Here is a 6,000-nt window from a genome sequence, read left to right as displayed (position 1 = left end):
AAAGTGGAGGGCATGGCAGATAAGATGCAGAGTAATGCTAGACAATCAACTATCTCGCGATGCAAGTACCGCTAGTACAACGAGCTCCTAAACAAACGGTTTAAAACCCCTTTCCGCGATGGCATCTGGAACCGTCGCCAAGTGAGTGTGGGCGATAGGGGGGTCCTTCCCACACGACCTAGAAACCGTTGGGGATATGCCCTCCTGGGACACACGTTCAGCAAAATGAGGTCGTGTGCGACCGGCGAGTGCTCAAATACGGAAATACGTATACTAGAGCTAAAAATTACAATTATATGGTGAAATTGTTTTCGGTCGCAAGTACATCACACACAGTCAGTCCCCGCTAAATTTTCCGTTCGTATGTACATCCCCGTAGTTGCTCAAAGGAAAATGCTTCCGTTCATAGGTACATCTCACACAATTTTTCCCGTTAAATCGCTTGCGTTATTGAATATATCCCACACGGTCCGTGGAAGAAACTGTGTGGCAAAGGATGTCTATCACACACAGTTTTCATGTGGTAAACATTTGCGCAAGGTGGCCTAACGCAAATAGTTTTCAAGAGAGTCATGTGATTGTTCATTGATCCAACACGGTTTACTCCTAGAAACTGTGTGTTTTGCCTGAGGTCATCGCCCACGGTATTTTTTAACAACCGTTTGCAATAGCAAAACCCAATTAGCAGGCTAATTCGCCACTAGTAGGCTAATTATCCGATTATTCATAATCCATTTATTAATCTAATTGACAGTTCATATTAAGCACACAATATATTTCATTTTCATAATGGAAATACATCAGAGTACAACATCATATAGCTTCAGCACTCAGCTACCCCATTACACAACTACACCAGGACCAAGTTTCACATGCAACATCTATAACCTTTCGAAATTAGAATCATAGACGGAACATAGACAGATGTATCTTATCTGGAAAACTGCTAAAGCAGAAGGTGAATATTGAGCCTTCATTGATGTTGAAGGTCTTTGTAACTTTAGGCCAGTGCCTGTGGATGATTAATTGTCCATCCTTCGTCCTCTTCAGGAACACTTCAATATTGAACCGTGGGTGTTGTATGAATACCTTCCTCGCCTCCTGACCATACAAGTGGGTTGAGAGGTAATCATCAGTGAACTGCTTGGGAAAGGCCTGAAAACAAGGATGTGCATAAATATCTTCTCTATATTGGAAATGGGGCAAAGGAATAAAAAAGGCAAGGTATAATAATTAGTACCATCCTGTAGTGAACTGATGTCTTCTTCATTGTGCAGACAAAGATCTTTTTTGTTTTTTCTCGCTAATTTCTTTATCCTAACAATCTTTCTGAGTTTCTCGACTTCATTGATATTCATGGACAACTCATTTTCCCATATGCAAAAAGGGTCGAACAGTGGGTCAAAACCTCTGACAGCAGGACCTACATGTGCAAGAACAAATTGTTAAGAACCTAAATATTAGAATGGTTCCTGCAATTGCACAATAATGTGCTATTAAACAACGGACCATGCACGTGCTAACCTCGATTGTAAACCTCAGTGCTTCCCATTGTTTCCCTGCAACACATATAAGGTAGTTAGTCATCAGGTTAAGTAAGGGTTCACATGCTATCAGTAAAATATGTTGATGAAAAATAATCACATTGCAGATTGATCAGATTAATTCAAGCCACGGGGAAAACCCATTTATCCAAACCAAGCATGATTAATAACTAGGAAACATAGCACTTGTATATGTTTCTCATGTATTAAGTGCAGCCAAATTCGATTTATTCCTCACATGCACAACAATACAAAATTCTACACATGACAATTGGACATCACATTGCAGAACTAAACCAAGAAGTTAACTAAACACCACAACAAATGAACCAAACATTAACTGAGCACCACATTGCACAATATAACATTGAACCAAGCAGTTAGTTGAACACCCCAACAAATGAACCAAACATTAACTGAGCACCACATTGCACAATATAACATACTCCTAATAGAAGATCAGATAGTTAACCAAACAGTTAACCACATCCAATTGTAGCAATTATATTTGTTTCTCATGTATTTACTACAACCAAATTCAATTTATTCCTCACATGGTATACAATAACAGAATGCACCCACAATTTTGTAAAGATAAATTCAATTTATTTCTCAATGGAACAATACAAAATTGCAGCCTGAAGAATTGAACATCACATTTGCAGATTTGAACCAAAAAGTTAACTAAAGACGACAACTAATTAACAAAAAAGTTACTAAGTGAGCACCACACTGCACGACATATTGAACATATACACTAGAGCAACATATTGCACGGTAAAATAGATAGCACAATTCACTAGAATTTGTGAAGGGAAGGCAGGAGCAGCACACGCAACGGGTAAACCGAGCATGCATAACCGGCGTAGCTAGCAAATGGCAAGGTGCTTCTTCAAGATTTGAGGGTCGGCACGAATGGCAGCCATCGCGACCTCATCCGCATGTGTAGCCGCGATTTGCTTCTCCACTGCCAAATGCTCCTTGAGGTCCTGGCTATCACTACTGGAATCTGGCACTTTGCCATCTGCCATGGCAGATGGCAAAGGCATGGTCGGCGGATGGCAAAGGCTTTGCCATCTGCCAGCAGATGGCAAACAGTTTGTCTGAAACCCTGTCGGCAAAGGCTTCTTTGCCGTCTGCTGGCTGATGGCAAAGAGCCTGTGGCTTTGCCATCAACTGGCAGATGGCAAAGCCTCTTAATGGGGTTAGCCCCGTTAGAAGGCTAACGGCATACTTTGCCGTCAGCCAGTAGATGGCAAAGGCTGCAGGCTCTTTGCCGTGTGCCAGCAGATGGCAAAGGCTGCATGCTTTGCCGTCTGCCAGCACATGGCAAAGAGCTTTGCCATCTGCTGGCAGATGGCAAAGAGCCCAAATAGGCCAGCCCAAATTTTACATGTAGATGACACGTGGCCTCTTTGCCATCTGCCAGCTGATGGCAAAGCTCTTTGCCATCTGCCAGCTGATGGCAAAGTGACTATATTGCCCCATTTAATTTTGTTTTTTCTTATATCAATTCATTTTCACAGAAAATCAAACACAAATATATTTATATGACCAATATAGCATATTCAACACATATTACCAATAGTCATGAACACATATATCCAATACATGTTACCAATAGTAGCAAGTTTCATCCGTACATATACATAGTTTCATCAATATTACACAGTTTCATCCATAGGTAGCAAGTTTCACAAGGTCAAAACAAAAACTAAATACAAGCACTCCATCAACCCAAGCTTCCGTGATCTTAAGCAAATCTGTAAAATAGGAAAGAAGAAAGTTAGAAAAAGAAGACTAGAAGAAGAAGATTATTATGATGCAACTAAAATGTGAAGATTATTATGATGCAACTTATATCTGTAAAATAGGTCATTTTGGAGCTAAGTATGGTTATTATGTCATTTTTGAGCTAGCTAAGCATACTAAGTCATTTTGGTGTAAACCATGCTAAGGTCATTCTAGAGCTAAGTAAGGTTATTATGTCATTTTGGAGCTAGCTAAGCATGTGAAGTCATTTAGGAGCTAAAATATTTCATTTCTTAAGCATATTATGTCATTTTAGAGTTAGCTAAGCATATTAAGTCATTTTGGAGGAAAAGATGCTAAGTATAGGTCATTTTAGAGCTATCCTAGGTTAAATAGGTCATATTGAAGCTAGCTAAGCATATTAAGTCATTTTGGAGAAAAAAATTCTAAGTATAGGTCATTTTAGAGCTATCCTAGGTTAAATAGGTCATTTTGGAGCTAATTAAGCTTATTATGTAATTTTTGAGGTAGCTAAGCATATTGAGTCATTTTGGAGGAAAAAATGCTAAGTATAGGTCATTTTAGAGCTAGCCTAGGTTAAATAGGTCATTTTGGAGCTAAGTAAGGTTATTATGTCATTTGGAGCTAGCTAAGCATATGAAGTCATTTAGGACCTAAAATATGTCATTTCTTAAGCATATTATATCATTTTAGAGCTAGCTAAGCATATTAAGTCATTTTGGAGGAAAAGATGCTAAGTATAGGTCATTTTAGAGCTATCCTAGGTTAAATATGTCATTTTTAAGCTAGCTAAGCATATTAAGTCATTTTGGAGGAAAAATGCAAAGTATAGGTCATTGTAGAGCTATCCTAGGTTAAATATGTCATTTTGGAGCTAATTAAGCTTATTATGTCATTTTTGAGCTAACTAAGCATATTGAGTCATTTTGGAGGGAAAAATGCTAAGTATATGATTATGTCGCTAGTATCCATATGGTAGAGAACCCGGGCCGACATGACTAGTCATAGAACCAAGGTGGCACAAATTTACACGGACAGGCATACATGACCCAGCAATGCACGTGTTGGTCATCAGCGAGTGCAACCAAGTCGTAGCAAGCTACAAGAACTTCGGTGATACACCGCGTGACATTTCCCCGTAGGGACAGACACAGGAGCAAAGAAGGACACATGCCGGTCAATCCATGTGTTTCGGAGCAGTAGCGAACTACCATGGCTCAGTGGAAGCACTAGGAGGCATTTCCCTGTATGGAAGGCTACCAAAGGCACACAACTAGGTGTCGAATCCCACACATACAATGCATTTCAAACATACACACATTATGCACGATATGTGTAGATACAACATGGCATCACAACAAAATTCTATTAAGCAAAACACTTGGGAGACTTACCGTCATCACGAAGGTGTAGGTGTAGGTGTAGGACCGGTCGCGTCAGTGGCAGACGGAGAAGGATCGGTCGATGCTTGTCGGGAGTTACGCTGCACCAAAGATTATTTCCAATGTATTGTTAGCATGATGCAACTCAAATGTGAAGACTAGAACTAATGACCGTTCAAATGAAACTCATCGTGCCCGCCGGAGCAATGACTGACATCGGCGAAGGGGTCTGGCCGTTCTTCTTGCACATGGACTGCACATTTGGTTTTGACGAGTCAGTCATATTAGTTACTAATGAAAGGAACATTGCGTGCATGATTTAGCTAACTAGTCGTCAACCCGTGCATTCGCACGGGCTATTTTTTTAAATGAATTAATTAGGTCTTTGTGACATTTATTAAATTGCAAATGCGATATAAAATGTATAAGTACTTCATAAATATGCCTTCAAAGTATGGAATTTATACTCCTAGGTTCTTGCTTTGTCTATGAGAATTGAGTTCTAAAATCTACTCCCTCCGTTCCTAAATATAAGTCCATCTAGAGATTCCAATACGAACACATACGGATGTATATATACATAATTTAGAATTTAGATTCAATCATTTTGCTTCGTATGTAGTCTCTGTTGGAACCTTTAAAAAGATCTATATTTAGGAACGGAGGGAGTATTTAGTATTAGTACATAATTGATGCGGACATGTCATTTTGTAGCACATGGGTGTTCCATTTTGTACACTGTCATAATCTGTCTTTCCTAATACTTCCCCCATCCCAAATTATTTGTCGCTCAAATGGATGTATCTAACACTAAAAAAATCCAGATGAAGGGAGTAATATTGTTTAATTATTTCTTGTTCTTTCTCTTGACTAAGCTACTATGGAAATTCCTTTATTTTGTACTTTTTAAGTACGTGTATATATACAATGTGAAGATTATATCTAACAGAGACGAAGGGAGTAATATATTGTTTAATTAGTTCTTGTTCTTTCTCTTGACTAAGCTACTATGGAAATTCCTTTATTTTGTACTTTTTAAGTACGTGTATATATACAATATGAAGATTATATCTAACAGATCTTATACGTAAAAAACAATTATAGCAATACATCAAGAAGCTAACGAATTTTCCCCATATATAAATTCGTGAATCATCATGCCTGGTTAAAATTGAGGAAGTAATCTTGTTTAGTATTCAAGTAGGCAAATGAATAGACAATGTTGCTGTTTTATTGTACTTCTAACTTGCAATAGAATGCCTAATATTATCATTTCCAAGTTTGGTAGGGTTGGCTGTTGG

Source organism: Triticum dicoccoides, chromosome 3A (genome assembly GCF_002162155.2).
Source record: "Triticum dicoccoides isolate Atlit2015 ecotype Zavitan chromosome 3A, WEW_v2.0, whole genome shotgun sequence".
Classification (NCBI taxonomy): domain Eukaryota; kingdom Viridiplantae; phylum Streptophyta; class Magnoliopsida; order Poales; family Poaceae; genus Triticum; species Triticum dicoccoides.
Note: the sequence above shows the minus strand (reverse complement) of the source record.